The sequence below is a fragment of the Mus musculus genome, chromosome X (assembly GCF_000001635.26).
Source record: "Mus musculus strain C57BL/6J chromosome X, GRCm38.p6 C57BL/6J".
Classification (NCBI taxonomy): Eukaryota; Metazoa; Chordata; class Mammalia; order Rodentia; family Muridae; genus Mus; species Mus musculus.
Genome location: NC_000086.7, coordinates 49,286,913 through 49,307,580, shown reverse-complemented (window position 1 = coordinate 49,307,580; position 20,668 = coordinate 49,286,913). Strand labels below are relative to the sequence as shown.

At 40.2% G+C, this 20,668-nt stretch overlaps 1 protein-coding gene and 1 long non-coding RNA gene across 14 annotated transcripts in view; one reads left to right on the top strand and one right to left on the bottom strand.

Moving 5' to 3' along the window:
• Gm39513 overlaps positions 1 to 20,665 on the bottom strand; it is a 28,690-nt gene extending 8,025 nt beyond the window's left edge. The window contains exon 1 of the long non-coding RNA XR_882305.2: positions 19,291 to 20,665. This is a non-coding gene — a long non-coding RNA (predicted gene, 39513). The remainder of the gene's footprint in view (positions 1 to 19,290) is intronic.
• The window catches only part of Enox2 (ecto-NOX disulfide-thiol exchanger 2), a 278,537-nt gene continuing 277,206 nt past the window's right edge, over positions 19,338 to 20,668 (top strand). For 5 of the 13 annotated variants that reach the window (XM_017318452.2, XM_006541479.4, XM_006541478.4 and 2 more), the window contains exon 1: positions 19,338 to 19,480. The gene's annotated coding sequence lies outside the window, so the exon portion shown is untranslated. The remainder of the gene's footprint in view (positions 19,481 to 20,668) is intronic. The other 8 variants (NM_001271448.1, NM_001271450.1, NM_001271451.1 and 5 more) reach the window with 4 other exon arrangements.

The window sequence follows — 20,668 nt, the reverse complement described above, 5'->3', positions numbered from 1 at the left end:
GTGATATAGTAATGCTAGCATAGTGGTTCAGTGCTGTGGGTTGCTGATGCCCTTTGTCATTCAAGTCCTGGGTAGAGCTTGTGACTAAAATGTTCCTCCTGGCTGAAAAACTAGATTCACTAGACCACCTTTTCCTTTGGTTGAATGCTTAAGGTAGAGACGTCCAAGCCAATGGTCTGTGTGTCACCTCTCCCTCCCTTTTCCTCCACTGGCACCGCAGCCTCCTTGACTCAGACTCAAAGTACTCCAGGCACCTTCTTGGTATTTCAAATTCCATCGTGTCATCACAAGTGTGATGGACAGCTATAATTTATAGCATAGTGATTAAAAGCTTGAACAGCCTGCTACTGAATAGTTCCAAAAGTTATTGAACCATACCAAGTCTCACTTTACATATCTGAAAATGGAAATGTTGTGATAAGTGGCTGTTAGTCTCAAATGGGAGAGAAATGCACATAAATTTTTTAGCACAATATTGGCATGGTGTAAGCCGTTACTGTGAACTATCTGATGCGTTTACAGACCAGGCACATTCCACATTCCTTGGGTAATTTTCCACACTGTCCAGTCTTTTGAGGCCCGTAGTTGATCCTAACTCTCCTCAGTGCCTGAACACCAAATGCTCACCCACCCTGGTTCAACTTCATATCCTCTCTTCCCCTCCAAACTTAACTGCCCCCTTTTTTTTTTTTTTTGTATCGTGAGTCACTTCCTCTTCTTGTCCACCAGGTGGCGACAGAGAATGTTACAAGCCAGTCGGCTTCCTGTGACTCTACAGAATGATTTGAATTAGGAGGTGGGCTTCCTGGAGGAATAAATGGTACTTTCTTCCCTAAGGAAATTTGAAGAGTTTTGCTTAAGGTCAACCTGAACTTGTGTTTCAGTGCGTGGACCATCTTAGCCCATAAGTTAGGTTGCTACCCTGCCTGGACTTTTCATCTTTGATATTTCCTTTTCCCATTCTTGGGTTCAGAGAGGCCTTTGTTTTAAAGCAAGCACCCCTCCCCCTGAATTCCTTCAAAAGGTGCCTAAATTTCCATTGAATCTCTTAAACTATATTTCCTGGGATCATCTACTCTACCTGCACTTCTAACAACCTCCCCCCTTCCCATTTACATCAAACTGTAGGTCACAAACCACTGCCCTATCCTATCTCCTACTCCCTTCTTGCTTGTAGTTCAAGCCATTGTGTCTCTCTAGAGCCTTTCCAGACTGGCTAAAGTGATTGTTGCCTCACTCTGTCACTCTGTGTCATGTGCTGCTTTCTGCGACAATGGGAAACAGCAAACATTTGAAGTTCTAAGTGGCAAACCACCTTGTGACAAAAAAGGAACTCACTTCAACCCAGACAAAGGAGAGGACTTGCTAAAGTCCACACCTTCCCTACAAAACAGGACCTGTTGTCCTCCAGTCCGCACCACCAGCTGCTGTTTACGTTGTGGTCAGAGCTGTGGAAGACATAAGGATAGCATGCAGGCTTGACGTGGGCTAGATATTTCTGATCCTACCCTGACTCTCACTCCTGCTGTCTGGAAGTCTTTTCATCCTGACCCACTATAAAAGGGGATGCTTGTCCCCTTCCTCCCTCTCTTGTTCTCTTGCTCTCTTGCTTCTCACTCTTGCTCTTGCTCTCCCCTTCCCTTTCCCCACGCTCCATGTGCTCATGGCCATGGCTGGCTTCTATTTCTCTACAACTTGAGGATCTGCAGTAAAAGGGTCACAGCATTAGGAAGGTGGAGAACCACTGGGCTATGTGCTTTCTCTGGAATGTTCAATGACCCTCCTTTCTACACAGTCAAAACCTCACCACACTGATGTCCTGCCCAGCTACCAGGAAGGTTATGATGTCAACCCTTCTTCTGGGCTTCTCTCTCTGAGGTTCACATCACTGTGGCGAATGGCACAAGGCTGCTTACCCCTAAAGTCTTCCCTGCTTCACTTTGCATCAAGTCCCAATGTCTATCAAAGCTCATGCCTGGTGATAAATTAAGAAAAGGCTTCAACAGAGAGGTTGTTCTACTTGAGTTGTAATCTTTGCTTTGCTACTTATAAACTGTGTGACATTGCAAATACTTCCTCTCGGAACAAACTTCCCCAGTTGGATAAAGGAGAAAATAAAAATATAAACTATGTTTTCAGAGTTGTGAAAATAAAAAAAGACACAATAAAGTCAAAGTAAGATGTAAATCTCACCTCTATAATACAGATGAAATAATATCATACAAAGCCATAGAAGCTTGGAGTCTGAATAACATTGGATTTTCAACCTGGTCCTATATCAACCCCTTTAAGCTTCTTAAGCAGATTAGTGGGTTTCCTTATTTGTACAGTGGAGATAATACCACTCACATAAATGTCATGAAGCTACAATGGGAGAATGAGAGAGAAAAGATGAGCCCGGAGAGTGGGTTATACACATGTAACCATGGCAGTTGGGAGACAAGACAAGAGGATTAAGATTTCAAGGCTAGCCTGGTTGAGTCATGAAATCTCATCTCACAAAAGAACAATCAAACAAGAAGGAAAATAAGCATGCATGCTGTAGAGGATAGTCTATGTCAACTTGATACAAGCTAAAGCCAACTCAGAGGCCAGAACCTCAATTTAAGAAAATGTCTTCATAAGATCAGGCTGCAGGTAAGCCTGTAAGGCATTGTCTTAATTAGTAATTGATGGGAAGGTTCCATCCATTGTGGGTAGGGCCACAACTGGCCTGTGTTTTATATGTAGACTTCTAACTCTGGATTTAGAGATTTAACTTCATTTTGGACCAATCTCTTGACCTAGCCAAAGATAGAGATCTTAACTCTAGTCATAAACTGATCTCTTTCTGGTCACACTCCAAATTCTTAACCCTGAAAAAATTGAGCCTCTAGACCTAATTCCATACTAACTTCAAAATTGTGGCCCAATTATAAATGCCTATAGCTGGTCCAGAAAAAATATCTAATCTTCAGTCCTGATTGTAGCCTGACCATGACCCCCTAAATAAGAATCCAATATAGTATCAGACACATCACCTAAACTTGCCTCCTGGCTGAATGACTAGCCTAAGCTACAGGTTGAACTACCCCTGGAATATAGTTAGTATTTCACACAAGCACACACTCGAATGCGCGTGCACACACACACACACACACACACACACACACACACACACACACGAAATGAGGGTTCAGCATGGTACTGTGAGCCCTCAGCACAGTTCTAACTCAGCCACAACCTGAGATCTGATATTGGAAACTAAACCAGCTACAATTTCGACAGACTTAGCACTAACCAGAACATAACTCCAACACTGGCAAGCAAATGACTACTAAACTTGGACTCAGACAGAGACGAAAACATGTACAGAAACCCAACTCTAAACTTGGCCTAAGACTGCTGTGATTATGGCCAAGAAGTACAACCCAATCTTCTATGAAACCTGAGGTTTATTCTGACTACAGAGATGACTTAAACTGATAGAAGCTTGAGGATGGCCACAGACTGAGAGTTAACCTGGTTTAAAGTCTAAATTCAAATCTAGCTAGGAAAGGGCTAACAAATCTGACCATGGATCCAATCTTCTTAGGATAGACTGAGACCTATCACTAGCCACTGATTTAAGTCCTAAACATTAAAGCCTCAAACTGGTCATAGAGTAGATCTCAAAATTTACCACAGAACCAATCTATAATTTTTATCATAGACTGAATTTATAAGCTTAATATCCAACCTAATTTTTGAAACTGAAAGTAAATCTATCCGCCTCTTTTGGACACACACACTCAGCCAAATATCTAATGAACAATCTTTTATCTTTAAGATAGTGTGAATCATATCTCTGGTTAAATATTAGTTCCAGAAGGGATCTGAACTCCAACAAACTACAGATTTAAACTTGACCCTTGACCTAGGAAAAATCTTTAGTAGCAGAATCTAAACTGCTTGCCAGAACTAGGATGGAGCTGAACCAAAAATTTAAATGTAAATTAAAGACAAACCTGGCAAAGATAGAACAAATATTTCTCATATTTTTAGCCTGAAATCTACCAACAGATTAAAATCTATATCTTTTTTTTTTTTTTTTTTGATTATTCATGATATGATTATTTATTTTTTATTTATTTATTTTTACACTCCAGATTTTATTACCCCCTCCCGGTTCCACCCTCTGATTGTTCCATATCCCATACCTCCTTCCCACCCCTCTGTCTCTAGGAGGATGTCCCTACCACCCACCCTTCCCCCAACCAGACTTCTAAACTCCGTGGGGCCTCCAGTCTCTTGAAGGTTAGGTGTTTCTTCTTTGAATTAACCTAGACTTGGTAGTCCTCTGGGTCAGTCTTATGGCCTCATATCAGCTGGTGTATGCTGCCTAGTTGGTGGTTCAGTGTTTGAGTGATCTCAGGGGTCCAGGTTAACTGAGACTGCTGGTCCTTCTACAGGGTTGCCCTCCTCCTCAGATTCTTCCAGCTTTTCCCCAATTCAATTTTTATTTTTGGCTAATATCCACTTATTAGTGAGTATATACCATGTATGTCCTTTTAGGTCTGAGTACCTCACTCAGAATGATAATTTCTAGATGCATCCATTTGTCTGCAAAACACAAGAAGTCCTTGTTCTTAATAGCTAAGTAGTATTCCATTGTGTGAATGAACCACAATTTCTGTATCTATTCTTCTGTCATGGGACATCTGGGTCATTTCCAGCTTCTGGCTATCACAAACAAGGCTGCTATAATCATAGTGGAATATGTGACCCTGTGGCATGGTGGGACATCATCTGGGTATATTCCCAAGAGTGGTATTTCTGGGTCTTTAGGTAGATAGATCTATTTCCAACTTTCAGAGGAACCTCCAGATTGATTTAAAGAGTGGTTATACCAGTTTGCAAACCCACCAGCAATGCAGAAGAGTTCCTTTTTCTCCACATCCTGACCAACACATGTTGTCACCTGAGGTTTTTTTTTTTTTTTTTTGGTGAGGATTTTTTTTTTTAATTAGGTATTTAGCTCATTTACATTTCCAATGCTATACCAAAAGTCCCCCTTACCCACCCACCCCCACTCCCCTACCCACCCACTCCCCCCCTTTGGCCCTGGCGTTCCCCTGTACCGGGGCACACAAAGTCTGCGTGTCCAATGGGCCTCTCTTTCCAGTGATGGCCGACTAGGCCATCTTTTGATACATATGCAGCTAGAGTCAAGAGCTCAGGGGTACTGGTTAGTTCATAATGTTGTTCCACCTATAGGGTTGAAGATCCCTTTAGCTCCTTGGGTACTTTCTCTAGCTCCTCCATTGGGAGCCCTGTGATCCATCCATTAGCTGACTGTGAGCATCCACTTCTGTGTTTGCTAGGCCCCGGCATAGTCTCACAAGAGACAGCTACATCTGGGTCCTTTCAGTAAAATCTTGCTAGTGTATGCAATGGTGTCAGCATTTGGAAGCTGATTATGGGGTGGATCCCTGGATATGGCAGTCTCTACAAGGTCCATCCTTTCATCTCAGCTCCATACTTTGTTTCTGTAACTCCTTCCATGGGTGTTTTGTTCCCACTTCTAAGGAGGGGCATAGTGTCCACACTTCAGTCTTCATTTTTCTTGAGTTTCATGTGTTTAGGAAATTGTATCTTATATCGTGGGTATCCTAGGTTTTGGGCTAGTATCCACTTATCAGTGAGTACATATTGTGTGAGTTCCTTTGTGATTGTGTTACCTCACTCAGGATGATGCTCTCCAGGTCCATCCATTTGGCTAGGAATTTCATAAATTCATTCTTTTTAATAGCTGAGTAGTACTCCATTGTGTAGATGTACCACATTTTCTGTATCCATTCCTCTGTTGAGGGGCATCTGGGTTCTTTCCAGTTTCTGGCTATTATAAATAAGGCTGCTATGAACATAGTGGAGCATGTGTCCTTCTTACCAGTTGGGGCTTCTTCTGGATATATGCCCAGGAGAGGTATTGCTGGATCCTCCGGTAGTACTATGTCCAATTTTCTGAGGAACCGCCAGACTGATTTCCAGAGTGGTTGTACAAGCCTGCAATCCCACCAACAATGGAGGAGTGTTCCTCTTTCTCCACATCCTCGCCAGCATCTGCTGTCACCTGAATTTTTGATCTTAGCCATTCTCACTGGTGTGAGGTGGAATCTCAGGGTTGTTTTGATTTGCATTTCCCTGATGATTAAGGATGTTGAACATTTTTTCAGGTGCTTCTCTGCCATTCGGTATTCCTCAGGTGAGAATTCTTTGTTCAGTTCTGAGCCCCATTTTTTAAGGGGGTTATTTGATTTTCTGAGGTCCACCTTCTTGAGTTCTTTATATATGTTGGATATTAGTCCCCTATCTGATTTAGGATAGGTAAAGATCCTTTCCCAGTCTGTTGGTGGTCTTTTTGTCTTATAGACAGTGTCTTTTGCCTTGCAGAAACTTTGGAGTTTCATTAGGTCCCATTTGTCAATTCTCGATCTTACAGCACAAGCCATTGCTGTTCTGTTCAGGAATTTTTCCCCTGTGCCCATATCTTCAAGGCTTTTCCCCACTTTCTCCTCTATAAGTTTCAGTGTCTCTGGTTTTATGTGAAGTTCCTTGATCCACTTAGATTTGACCTTAGTACAAGGAGATAAGTATGGATCGATTCGCATTCTTCTACATGATAACAACCAGTTGTGCCAGCACCAATTGTTGAAAATGCTGTCTTTCTTCCACTGGATGGTTTTGGCTCCCTTGTCGAAGATCAAGTGACCATAGGTGTGTGGGTTCATTTCTGGGTCTTCAATTCTATTCCATTGGTCCACTTGTCTGTCTCTATACCAGTACCATGCAGTTTTTATCACAATTGCTCTGTAGTAAAGCTTTAGGTCAGGCATGGTGATTCCACCAGAGGTTCTTTTATCCTTGAGAAGAGTTTTTGCTATCCTCGGTTTTTTGTTATTCCAGATGAATTTGCAAATTGCTCCTTCTAATTCGTTGAAGAATTGAGTTGGAATTTTAATGGGGATTGCATTGAATCTGTAGATTGCTTTTGGCAAGATAGCCATTTTTACAATGTTGGTCCTGCCAATCCATGAGCATGGGAGATCTTTCCATCTTCTGAGATCTTCTTTAATTTCTTTCTTCAGGGACTTGAAGTTTTTATCATACAGATCTTTCACTTCCTTCGTTAGAGTCACGCCGAGATATTTTATATTATTTGTGGCTATTGAGAAGGGTGTTGTTTCCCTAATTTCTTTCTCAGCCTGTTTATTCTTTGTGTAGAGAAAGGCCATTGACTTGTTTGAGTTAATTTTATATCCAGCTACTTCACCGAAGCTGTTTATCAGGTTTAGGAGTTCTCTGTTGGAATTTTTAGGGTCACTTATATATACTATCATATCATCTGCAAAAAGTGATATTTTGACTTCCTCTTTTCCAATTTGTATCCCCTTGATCTCCTTTTGTTGTCGAATTGCTCTGGCTAATACTTCAAGTACTATGTTGAAAAGGTAGGGAGAAAGTGGGCAGCCTTGTCTAGTCCCTGATTTTAGTGGGATTGCTTCCAGCTTCTCTCCATTTACTTTGATGTTGGCTACTGGTTTGCTGTAGATTGCTTTTATCATGTTTAGGTATTGGCCTTGAATTCCTGATCTTTCCAGAACTTTTATCATGAATGGGTGTTGGATCTTGTCAAATGCTTTTTCTGCATCTAACGAGATGATCATGTGGTTTTTGTCTTTGAGTTTGTTTATATAATGGATTACATTGATGGATTTTCGTATATTAAACCATCCCTGCATCCCTGGAATAAAACCTACTTGGTCAGGATGGATGATTGCTTTAATGTGTTCTTGGATTCGGTTAGCGAGAATTTTATTAAGGATTTTTGCATCGATGTTCATAAGAGAAATTGGTCTGAAGTTCTCTATCTTTGTTGGATCTTTCTGTGGTTTAGGTATCAGAGTAATAGTGGCTTCATAAAATGAGTTGGGTAGAATACCTTCTACTTCTATCTTGTGAAAAAGTTTGTGCAGAACTGGAGTTAGATCTTCTTTGAAGGTCTGATAGAACTCTGCACTAAACCCGTCTGGTCCTGGGCTTTTTTTGGCTGGGAGACTATTAATAACTGCTTCTATTTCTTTAGGGGATATGGGACTGTTTAGAAGGTCAACTTGATCCTGATTCAACTTTGGTACCTGGTATCTGTCCAGAAATTTGTCCATTTCGTCCAGGTTTTCCAGTTTTGTTGAGTATAGCCTTTTGTAGAAGGATCTGATGGTGTTTTGGATTTCTTCAGGATCTGTTGTTATGTCTCCCTTTTCATTTCTGATTTTGTTAATTAGGATTTTGTCCCTGTGCCCTTTAGTGAGTCTAGCTAAGGGTTTATCTATCTTGTTGATTTTCTCAAAGAACCAACTCCTCGTTTGGTTAATTCTTTGAATAGTTCTTCTTGTTTCCACTTGGTTGATTTCACCCCTGAGTTTGATTATTTCCTGCCGTCTACTCCTCTTGGGTGAATTTGCTTCCTTTTTTTCTAGAGCTTTTAGATGTGTTGTCAAGCTGCTAGTATGTGCTCTCTCCCGTTTTTTCTTGAAGGCACTCATAGCTATGAGTTTCCCTCTTAGAAATGCTTTCATTGTGTCCCAAAGGTTTGGGTACGTTGTGGCTTCATTTTCATTAAACTCTAAAAAGTCTTTAATTTCTTTCTTTATTCCTTCCTTGACCAAGGTATCATTGAGAAGAGTGTTGTTCAGTTTCCATGTGAATGTTGGCTTTCTGTTATTTATTTTGTTATTGAAGATCAGCCTTAGTGCATGGTGATCTGATAGGATACATGGGACAATTTCAATATTTTTGAATCTGTTGAGGCCTGATTTGTGACCTATTATGTGGTCAATTTTGGAGAAGGTACCATGAGGTGCTGAGAAGAAGGTATATCCTTTTGTTTTAGGGAAAAATGTTCTGTAGATATCTGTCAGATCCATTTGTTTCATCACTTCTGTTAGTTTCAGTGTGTCCCTGTTTAGTTTCTGTTTCCATGATCTGTCCATTGGTGAAAGTGGTGTGTTGAAGTCTCCCACTATTATTGTGTGAGGCGCAATGTGTGCTTTGAGCTTTACTAAAGTTTCTTTAGTGAATGTGGCTGCTCTTGTATTTGGAGCATAGATATTCAGAATTGAGAGTTCCTCTTGGAGGATTTTACCTTTGATGAGAATGAAGTGTCCCTCCTTGTCTTTTTTGATGACTTTGGGTTGGAAGTCAATCTTATCAGATATTAGGATGGCTACTCCTGCTTGTTTCTTCATACCATTTGCTTGGAAAATTGTTTTCCAGCCTTTCATTCTGAGGTAGTGTCTATCTTTTTCTCTGAGATGAGTTTCCTGTAAGCAGCAAAATGTTGGGTCTTGTTTGTGTAGCCAGTTTGTTAGTCTATGTCTTTTTATTGGCGAGTTGAGACCATTGATGTTAAGAGATATTAAGGAAAAGTAATTGTTGCTTCCTGTTATTTTAGTTGTTAAAGGTGGCATTCTGTTCTTGTGGCTGTCTTCTTTTAGGTTTGTTGAGGGATTACCTTCTTGTTTTTTCTAGGGCGTTGTTCCCGTTCTTGTATTGGTTTTTTTCTGTTATTATCCTTTGAAGGGCTGGATTCGTGGAGAGATAATGCGTGAATTTGGTTTTGTCGTGGAATACTTTGGTTTCTCCCTCTATGATAATTGAGAGTTTGGCTGGGTATAGTAGCCTGGGCTGCAGTTTGTGTTCTCTTAGTGTCTGTATAACATCTGTCCATGCTCTTCTGGCTTTCATAGTCTCTGGTGAAAAATCTGGTGTAATTCTGATAGGCTTGCCTTTATATGTTACTTGACCTTTTTCCCTTACTGCTTTTAGTATTCTATCTTTATTTAGTGCATTTGATGTTCTGATTATTATGTGTCGGGAGGAATTTCTTTTCTGGTCCAGTCTATTTGGAGTTCTGTAGGCTTCTTGTATGTTCATATGCATCTCATTCTTTAGATTTGGGAAGTTTTCTTCAATAATTTTGTTGAAGATGTTTGCTGGACCTTTGAGTTGAAAATCTTCATTCTCATCCACTCCTATTATCCGTACGTTTGGTCTTCTTATTGTGTCCTGGATTTCCTGGATATTTTGAGTTAGGATCTTTTTGCATTTTCCATTTTCTTTGATTGTTGTGCCGATGTTCTCTATGGAATCTTCTGCACCTGAGATTCTCTCTTCCATCTCTTGTATTCTGTTGCTGATGCTCAAATCTATGGTTCCAGATTTCTTTCCTAGGGTTTCTATCTCTAGTGTTGCCTCGCTTTGAGTTTTCTTTATTGTGTCTACTTCCCTTTTTAGGTCTAGTATGGTTTTGTTCATTTCCATCACCTGTTTGTATGTTTTTTCCTCTTTTTCTGTAAGGACTTCTACCTGTTTGATTGTGTTTTCCTGTTTTTCTTTAAGGACTTGTAACTCTTTAGCAGTGTTCTCCTGTATTTCTTTAAGTGATTTATTAAAGTCCTTCTTGATGTCCTCTACCATCATCATGAGACATGCTTTTAAATCTAGGTCTAGGTTCTCAGGTGTGTTGGGGTTCCCTGGACTGGGCGAAGTGGGTGTGCTGGGTTCTGGTGATGGTGAGTGGTCTTGGTTCCTGTTAGTAAGATTCCTCCGTTTACCTTTCGCCATCTGGTAATCTCTGGAGTTAGTAGTTATAGTTGACTCTGTTTAGAGATTGTTCTTCTGGTGATTCTGTTACCGTCTATCAGCAGACCTGGGAGACAGATTCTCTCCTCTGAGTTTCAGTGCTCAGAGCACTCTCTGCTGGCAAGCTCTCTTACAGGGAAGGTGCGCAGATATCTTGTATTTGGACCTCCTCCTGGCCGAAGAAGAAGGCCCAAAACAGGACCTTTCTCAGGCACTGTGTTGCTTTGGCAGTTCCCAGGTGGTACAGACTCTCACCTAAGCAGACTAAATTCCTAAGTTCCTTGGAGTCCCGGGACCAAGATGGCGACCGCTGCTGCTGTGGCTTAGGCCGCCTCCCCAGCCGGGTGGGCACCTGTCCTCTGGTCCGGAAGGTGGCCGGCTGTCCCCGGCCCACACAGGGTGCTGCCTCAGCGCCTCTGTGCTTCTGCCTGTTCCAGAAGCTGTCAGGTTCTCTGGCGCACCCTCTCACCTGTTCAGACTAATTTCCTAAGTTCGGCGGGTCCCGGACCAAGATGGCGACCGCTCTAAAATCTATATCTAAGCACAGACTAAATTCACTATAGTGAAGAACCAAATGATATCACTGGCAACATCCAGAGCACTGACCCAAGACAAAGCCCTTAAACCATGACCACAGTTAAAGGCCTAAAAACCAACCTCCAATAGTGGCTAGAGAATATTTCCTAACACTGTCGGGCTAAGTCATAACCTGCTTCACAGTATTTAAGTGGTCTAGATTGACTACTAATATTCATCATAGAGTTTTAAGCCAGTAAATAAAGTTCACATTTATTTGTGGCCACAGACTGAGTTCAGGCACTAGCTAGAGATTGAAAAATCCATCTGGGTACAAACTTACCCCGAAATTGGGGACATTAACACTCTAGACAGCACAGACTGAAGTCTAGTACTGATATTCATATTCCTGCTACATTCATGAGACCCTAAGTTTCCAACAGACAATAGGGCATGAAAATTTGGTGTTCTAATCAAGTCAGTAGGCTGACCCCCAAAGCCCAATGGTAGTGAAGCTTCTAAAATTGAATTCAAGCTGGATCCCGTGAGTTTAAACTCTTATTCCAGCTTTACCTACAGACTGGCATGTTCTTTTTTTTCTTTCTTTCTTTTATTAGGTATTTTCTTCATTCACATTTCCAGTGCTATCCCAAAAGTCCCCCATACCCTCCCCCACCCACTCCCCTACCCACCCACTCCCACTTATTGGCCCTGGCGTTCCCTTATACTGAGGCATATAAAGTTTGCACAACCAATGGGCCTCTCTTTCCAGTGATGGCCGACTAGGCCACCTTCTGATACATATGCAGCTAGAGACACGAGCTCTGGGGGTACTGGTTAGTTCATATTGTTGTTCCACCTATAGGGTTGCAGTTCCCTTTAGCTCCTTGGGTACTTTCTCTAACTCCTCCATTGGGGGCCCTGTGATCCATTCAATAGCTGACTGTGAGCATCCACTTCTGTTTTTGCTAGGCCCGGCATAGCCTCACAAGAGACAGCTATATCAGGGTCCTTTCAGCAAAATCTTGCTAGTGTATGCAATGGTGTCAGCGCTTGGAGGCTGATTATGGGATGGATCCCTGGATATGGCAGTCTCTAGATGGTCCGTCCTTTCATCTCAGCTCCAAATTTTGTCTCTGTAACTCTTTCCATGGGTGTTTTGTTCCCAATTCTAAGAAGGGGCAAAGTGTACACACTTTGGTCTTCGTTCTTCTTAAGTTTCATGCGTTTCACAAATTGTATCTTATATCTTGGGTATTCTAAGTATCTGGGCTAATATCCACTTATCAGTGAGTACATATCATGTGAGTTCTTTTGTGATTGGGTTATCTCAGTCAGGATGATGCCCTCCAGGTCCATCCATTTGCCTAGGAATTTCATAAATTCATTTTTTAATAGGTGAGTAGTACTCCATTGTGTAAATGAACCACATTTTCTGTATCCATTCCTCTGTTGAAGGACATCTGGGTTCTTTCCAGCTTCTAGCTATTATAAATAAGGCTGCTATGAACATAGTGGAGCATGTGTCCTTCTTACCAGTTAGAACATCTTCTGGATATATGCCCAGGAGAGGTATTGCAGGATCCTCTGGTAGTACTATGTCCAATTTTCTGAGGCACTGCCAGACTGATTTCCAGAGTAGTTGTACAAGCTTGCATTCCCAACAATGGAGGAGTGTTTCTCTTTCTCCACATCCTTGCCAGTATCTGCTGTCACCTGAGTTTTTGATCTTAGCCATTCTCACTGGTGTGAGGTGGAATCTCAGGGTTGTTTTGATTTGCATTTCCCTGATGGTTAATGATGCTGAAATTTTTTTCAGGTGCTTCTCTGCCATTCGGTATTCCTCAGGTGAGAATTCTTTGTTCAGTTCTGAACCCCATTTTTAATGGGGTTATTTGATTTTTTTTGGAGTCCATTTTCTTGAGTTCCTTATATATATTGGATATTAGTCCCCTATCTGATTTAGGATAGGTAAAGATCCTTTCCCACTCTGTTGGTGGTCTTTTTGTCTTATTGACGGTGTCTTTTGCCTTACAGAAGCTTTGTAGTTTCATGAGGTCCCATTTGTCAATTCTCGATCTTACAGCACAAGCCATTGCTATTCTATTCAGGAATTTCTCCCCCGTGCCCATATCTTCAAGGCTTTTCCCCACTTTCTCCTCTATAAGTTTCAGTGTCTCTGGTTTTATGTGAAGTTCCTTGATCCACTCAGATTTGACCTTAGTACAAGGTTATAGGAATGGATCAATTTGCATTCTTCTACATGATAACCGCCAGTTGTGCCAGCACCATTTGTTGAAAATGCTGTCTTTTTTCCCACTGGATGGTTTTAGCTGCCTTGTCGAAGATCAAGTGACCATAGGTGTGTGGGTTCATTTCTGGGTCTTCAATTCTGTTCCATTGGTCTACTTGTCTGTCTCTATACCAGTACCATGCAGTTTTTACCACAATTGCTCTGTAGTAAAGCTTTAGGTCAGGCATGGTGATTCCACCAGAGGTTCTTTTATCCTTGAGAATAGTTTTTGCTATCCTAGGTTTTTTGTTATTCCAGATGAATTTGCAGATTGCCCTTTCTAATTCGTTGAAGAATCGAGTTGGAATTTTGATGGGGATTGCATTGAATCTGTAGATTGCTTTTTGCAAGATAACCATTTTTACTATATTGATCCTTGCCAATCCATGAGCATGGGAGATCTTTCCACCTTCAGAGATCTTCTTTAATTTCTTTCTTCAGAGACTTGAAGTTCTAAAAAGTAGTTTGGACTCCTTTAGCTCTTAAAGTAGTCTTCATATTAAACCTTACTCTAATTATTGCTAACTCCTAAATTTTGGTGGAAGTTTAAGCAGATAACACAACCTCTCACACTCAGTAAACAGAAACTCTAGAAAAGGTTGTGAACCCAGATGCCCCTCAACAGAGGAATGGATACAGAAAATGTGGTTCATTTACACAATGGAGTACTACTCACCTATTAAAAAATGAATTTATGAAATTCCTAGGCAAATGGATGGACCTGGAGGGCATCATCCTGACTGAGATAACCCAATCACAAAAGAACTCACATGATATGTACTCACTAATAAGTGGATATTAGCCCAGATACTTAGAATACCCAAGATATAAGATACAATTTGTGAACCTCTACCTTCATATTCTATTTCTCTACAGGACTATGGTGGTTAGAACTGTCAACATGACAGAATGGATTTCTAGGCATGCTTTGAGGAATTATCTTGACTATGTTATTTGAGATGGAAAGACCTGTCCACCATGGGTGGTACTATTCCATGGCTAGGATTTTGTAATATATGTAAGTGGAGAAAGGGAACTGAGCAGCATACACTTATCTCAGTGGCTTCTTGGTGTTAATGTGAGATGACCAGTTTCTTTGTGCTGCTGATATCTTGACTTCACTGTCATAATGGACTATACCTTTAATGACGAGCCAAAACAAACCCTTTCTCTTTTTTTAGTTGCTTTTTTCAGAGTATTTTATCAGAGCAACAGAAAAAGAAACCAACTTAGAAACAAAATTGAAATAATAGCAGAGATCACAGTAATAGAGTCATGTTTTGTCAACTGAATGAAGACCAATACTAGCCATTGAAACACGATTCCTAATGGAGGTAAAATCTTAACAATGACTAAATTCAGAAATCACAAATTGAACCCAGCCAAATATTCATCTCCAGTCCTATTCATATTCACAGTTGAAATCCTGGCCACAAATGCATGTTGTCCATAGATGAAATATTTGCTGTGGTTTTAAAGGAATGCAGTGCATTCCTTTGGCTTTGGTGTAATGTGCCATCTATCCAAACATCCAAATGTAAAGGTGTGATTTCCCCAAAGTGACAGTATAGGGAGTTGAGGCATTATGAGAGGTTCTTGGTGAGGTCTGAGCTTAAAAGTAATCATGGAAAACTGTATCTCCTCTCTGTTTCCTGGTTTGGAATGCAAATTCCCAGTTCATTAAGAGTTCCAACCAGGGCTCGAGAGAAGGCTCAGTGGTTAAGAGCACTGACTTTTCTTCCAGAGGTCCTGAGTTCACTTCCCAGCAACCACATGGTGGCTCACAACCATCTGCAATATGATCTGATGCTCTCTTCTGGTGTGTCTGAAGACAAAACAACTATAGTTTACTAATATACATAAAATAAATAATAAATCCTTTAAAGAAAGAGTTCCAATCATTTGTATTAGTGAATTTGCCAAAAAGCTTTAGTCAATTGTGCTATTTGATTTTAGAATTAAGCCCAAAACTATGAGCAAAATAAACCATGACTGTGTTGTCTTCCATATTTTATCGCAATGACACAAAGCTACTAACACAGGTACACCACAGACCATGTCCTAACATGACACAAAACTGGATATGAGATACTGGATGAGCCTGGGTCATTGGCTATAGACCGAGATCTAATTATTAGACTAAGCATAATCCATTATCATACACATTAATTGAAACAACTTGATGAATGAATCATTGAGCACACATACTATTCATATTGTTGCATAACCTTTCTATAGGCAGCAAAATCACTATGCATATGAACTCCAAAACAAGAGATAATCCTGGCTTTTACTAAGTCTCAATTCTAGAAATAAAAGTGATTGCAATATTGACTAAAAGCTAAAGTGAACCTTGGGAACTAATATTTAATGTGGTGTATAAAAAAGCTGGTCTACAGACTGAGCCCTGGTGAAACTCTTAGAACCAGGGTTCTTATGCATTGTGTTTCCAATGAGGTATAACCCAGGCCATTCTGGATGACTGTCCACCTCAGTGTGGGTTTTTACACTTATCAAAGCATCAAATTGGTCCATTGGCTAAAACTATAACTTTGGAGTCTAATATCAGTATCAAGTTCAATAGTAATATTTACTTGATGGCCCACTACCATGGCACACAATGGCCTGTAAATATAGCTACAGATAAACTACAACTTATCCTGAGACAAGATTTAAATCAAACATTCACATTGCAAACCTGAATCTAACTGTAACGTCATGAGGTCTATACTGGCTCTGTAGAGAGTTTGAAAGTTTTCCTTTTAACTTCTCTCTGAATCCATCCAGCATTATTTACCAAGCATTATTTACCAATATTTCAGAAAAGGGCCACCACTTCATAAATTTGCCCAGCTATACAACAGTGTGTCAAAAAGTATACTAACAGTGAATCAAAGAGTATAGACTTTCTACATATGCCTGCCCACACATTTTAATAAGACACGAAGGAAATTTATACATATTCACATATACACATACTCAGAACAAGTAGCATATACATATATCCATATATACACACATACATATACAAGTATGTATGTATATGTATACACATATTACATACACACATATATGTATACACACACATACACATATACACACACATATACCCATTGGTCTTGTTTCTTTATATGCCCCTAATTAGTATATTGTCTTGTCTGTATCCCTTTTATCCCCCTCTCTACTCTTACTACTTGAGATAAGACTTCAAGCACTATGTGAATGGGGAGGGGGAGCATGGACATCATTGTCTGTTACATAATTTTTGTGGAAATGCTTTGGGTCTTTTCTGTTTTGCATGATATTGACTGTGGTAGGCACACCAAGAATTTTATCATGAAAGGATGTTAGATTTTATAAGAAGCCTTTTCTGTATCTAGTGAGAAAACATGTGGTTACAACCCTTGAGTCTCCTTAGGTCATGGGTTACATTTACTGGTTTACATATGTTGAAACATCTCTGTATCTCTAGGATGAGGCCAGCTGGGCGGTAGTGGATGAACTCTTTGATGTGCTCTTGAATTTTACAAATTCATATTCCACTAAAAAGAAAAATCTAAAATGAGTGGATAAACTTCTAGATACATATGACTTACCAAACGAGCTAAAACGAAGTAAGTAATATAAAGGGACCAATCAGATATACTTAATGAATCACTGAGCGTACACCTGATTAGTATTCCTGGATAACTTTTTGATGGGCAGCTATCTAGATATTTTATTGAGTATTTTCATCTATGTTCATCAGGGAGATTGGTCTGGATTTATTTATCACCTTTTTAGAATAAGGGTAACACTGATTTTATAAAAATAATTTGGAAACGTTCTTTCCTTCCCTATTTTATGGGATGATGAAAGGAGTATTGATATTAGTTCTTCTTTAATGGACAGGTAGTATTCTGTGCTGAATCTATCTGGTCTTGGGAATTTTTTAGCAGGGAGATTTATTATTCCTGCTTATAATTCATTGGTTGCTATGTGTTTCTTTATATTACTTCACCTTAGCTTAAGGTTGGTAAGTCATATGTATCTAGAAGTTTATCCACTTATTTTAGATTTTTCTTTTTAGTGGAACACGAATTTGTAATGTCCTCATGATTCCCTGAATTTCCTCACTATCTGTTGTAATTTCTCCCCTTTCATCTCTAATTTTATTAATTTGTATCATCTTTCTCTTTCTTTTAATTAATTTACAATCCCTTAATGTTTGTTTGCTTTGAAACACAGTCTCACTATGTATCTTTGGCTGGCTTGGAACTCATTATGAAAAGCAGTCAAACTTTGAATTCATAGAGGCTTGCCTGCTTCTACATCCTTAGTACTGAGAAAGATGTGGACCACCACACCTGGCTCTCTGTTTTCTTTTGCTTTTAATGTAGGCACTTAGTGCTATAAAACTTCCCCTTAGCCTAGCCTTTATCATGTGCTATTTGTTTTGATGTGTTGTTTTCCTTTTCCATCAATTCTAAGAATTAAAAATTTGTCTCCTTGAGTTTTTTGACCAAATTATCATCCAGTAGTGTGTTTTGCTTTTTTGAGTTTGTGTATTTCTTATAGTTTCTATTGCTGTTAATATCTACCCTTATTCTACTGTGATTCAATAAAATGTAGGATATTATTTCAAATTTTCTTTTCTTTGTTTGTTCAGTCTTGATTTGTGTCCTAACATGTTAATTTTGTAGAAGTTTCCATGGGCTGATGAGAAGAATATGTACTCTTTAGTGTCTGAGTGTAATTTCTGTAGATGTCTGTTCAGTCTATTTGATTTTTGATGTTGTGTAAACTCTAGAAATTCTCTGTTTAGTTTTCGTCCTGCTTTTTGGTGGGAGTGGGGTTTTAAGGTCACCTACTTTAAATGTGTTTGCATTAGTATGTGTTTTTAGATCTAATGTGTCTTTTATGAAGTTGGGTCTACTGGTGTTTATCCACCCATTTATTTACTGGTCTCTTGTTACATAGTTTTACTTAAAAGATGTTTTCTTGAAGATATGTAAGATATTTTTCTAGTTGTATTGTGCATCTGTTATGAGCTATAGCATTATACTAGTATATGGCAAAGCCATCAATCTTCAATACAAGAATACAGCTTAACTGCCTATCTATTTAGTAGATTTCTTTTGGTATCTCCACATCACATTTACATATTTAATTATGACAAGTCCTAAAGGAAAATATAATTCCCAATTAGAAGTACCTAGTTTTCTAATGACTCTAACAAAAGGCAAACTTTTACAAGGTATATTTTTAATTAAAAATTTAATCTTAACAAAACGGAAATGTATATGTTCATAGCACATGTGTTTAATTATGCATTTGAAGAGGCTTAGGCAGTAGGATTCTTAATTCAAAGCCAGTTCTAGGCTAGATAGCAGCATTCTTCCTTAAACAAAAAAATCAACCATACTCAGACTTCAAATGAAAATGTCAAATTATAATGCAATGCAAACATTCTTTCTCAAAACATAAATACTTTTCTAGTATTCAAAAGAATCTCGAACATTTATCTGTCTCTACAAGCTCTCTATACCTAAGCTTGAGGGTCCTTGCACACTAAACTACAATACCCATAACACTGTCCTGTATTTCAACTCAGGGTTTTCAGGAAGCTTGGTGTGAGAGGAATTGTGGGTATCTAGAAGAAAGCATTTTGACTTCATCTCCCAGAATCCTCTAGCATCCCTTGATACCTAAGCAAATATTGGATACTTCTGAGGAATAACAGTTTCCTGTGACCTCAAACTACATTTCCCATGAAGACACATGCTCGGGCCTCGCGGTTCTCTGATGCCCTAGCCAATGGGAGAGGCTTCAATAGTCACCTGGTAGGTTAGAGTCCAGCTATTGGGCCCCATTGCCTGGCCTAGGCCATCTAGTAGAAGGTGCACGGTTGGGAAGACAGTTGTGGGGCACACCCCACCCTGAGGGCACTCCGGGTCCAGGAACTTCCGAGCGGGTCCGATTTTCCGCGGCTGTTTAAGGAGTAGCGCTTCGGTAGCCGGGGAGCTGGAGGTCAGCGAGGCAGAAAGCCCGAGTGGCAGTGGCCGGGGACTGTGGGACCGAGGGGGTCTAGGGAGGAGGGTGCTTCCGGGGCCGCAATCTTTGGCGCCTAACTCCGCCCAGCCCGCTTCTTCATGGGTGGTGGGTGCCTTGACTGGAGTTGGGGGGCAGGCACCAGTTGCCTTAGCATCCAAAGCACAAGCACGTCCCCCCTCCTCCCAACTCTTCTCTTATTTCCTACCTCCACCCGCCCCTCTCCCCACCACCCAGCGCAGGCTCCTTCTTAGGATGAGAGAGCCTCCAAAAAGTGGCATCTGGATTCCCCTTCAGGCAGGAGTTGGGTGCTCTGTTCCCGCCTTTAATTTGTTGCTCAGCTCTGAGCACCTACCACTGCAAGTACACACACAAACCCCACTCGACCCCACCCTGCACCCCCGTTTCCTCTAGGCGAGTGGAAATTCCTTGCTAAACCCAGGGCTTGATTTTCTGTCAATTTCCATTTCTGCTTCCTGATAATGAGGTGTTCTCTCTCTCTCTTTCTCTCTCTCAATCTCTTTCTCTTGGCTCATCTCTTTTTACTGGCCTTTTTCAACTAGTCATTGGAGTGGAAAAGGTGTCCTTCAATTTCCAGAAGGGATAGGAAGCAGAAAAAAAAAGAATCTTACTTTTGAGAAATACACAATTAAGGTTCAGTACAGTGTTCTAGTGAGGGTAGAGGGCAAATTGGACCATTTAAAAACCTGGAGCATATTAAGGGCTTCCAGCAAAATCTGATTAACACCAATAGATAGAATTGAGAGGCTGCTTTGTAAAAGTTCTAGCCTAACTCAGAGCTTCCTGACGTCTTGAAACTTACTCTTTCCTTAGAACAATCCTAGTATGCTTTGTGGAAGAGGTTGCCTTTCATTTGGGCTCCAGTGGTTTAAAAGAGATTCAAAAGGAGCATAAGAGGAAGAAAATGCTTCTTGATGATGCAGGACTTGGCGAATAAGAAGTGGGGGATGGAAAAGGAAGGAGTGTATGACAGAGGCACACATGGTTCTAGAAGAGGTATCAGCAGGGATATATTGGGAGATAATACTAGGATAATATTGGGAGATCATAGTGACATGACAGGTAGAAGAATATGCAAAGTTTGAATTTATTCTGTATTGAATAAAATTAAAGACAAAAAAATTAAGACTGGGTGATTTTCCTTTT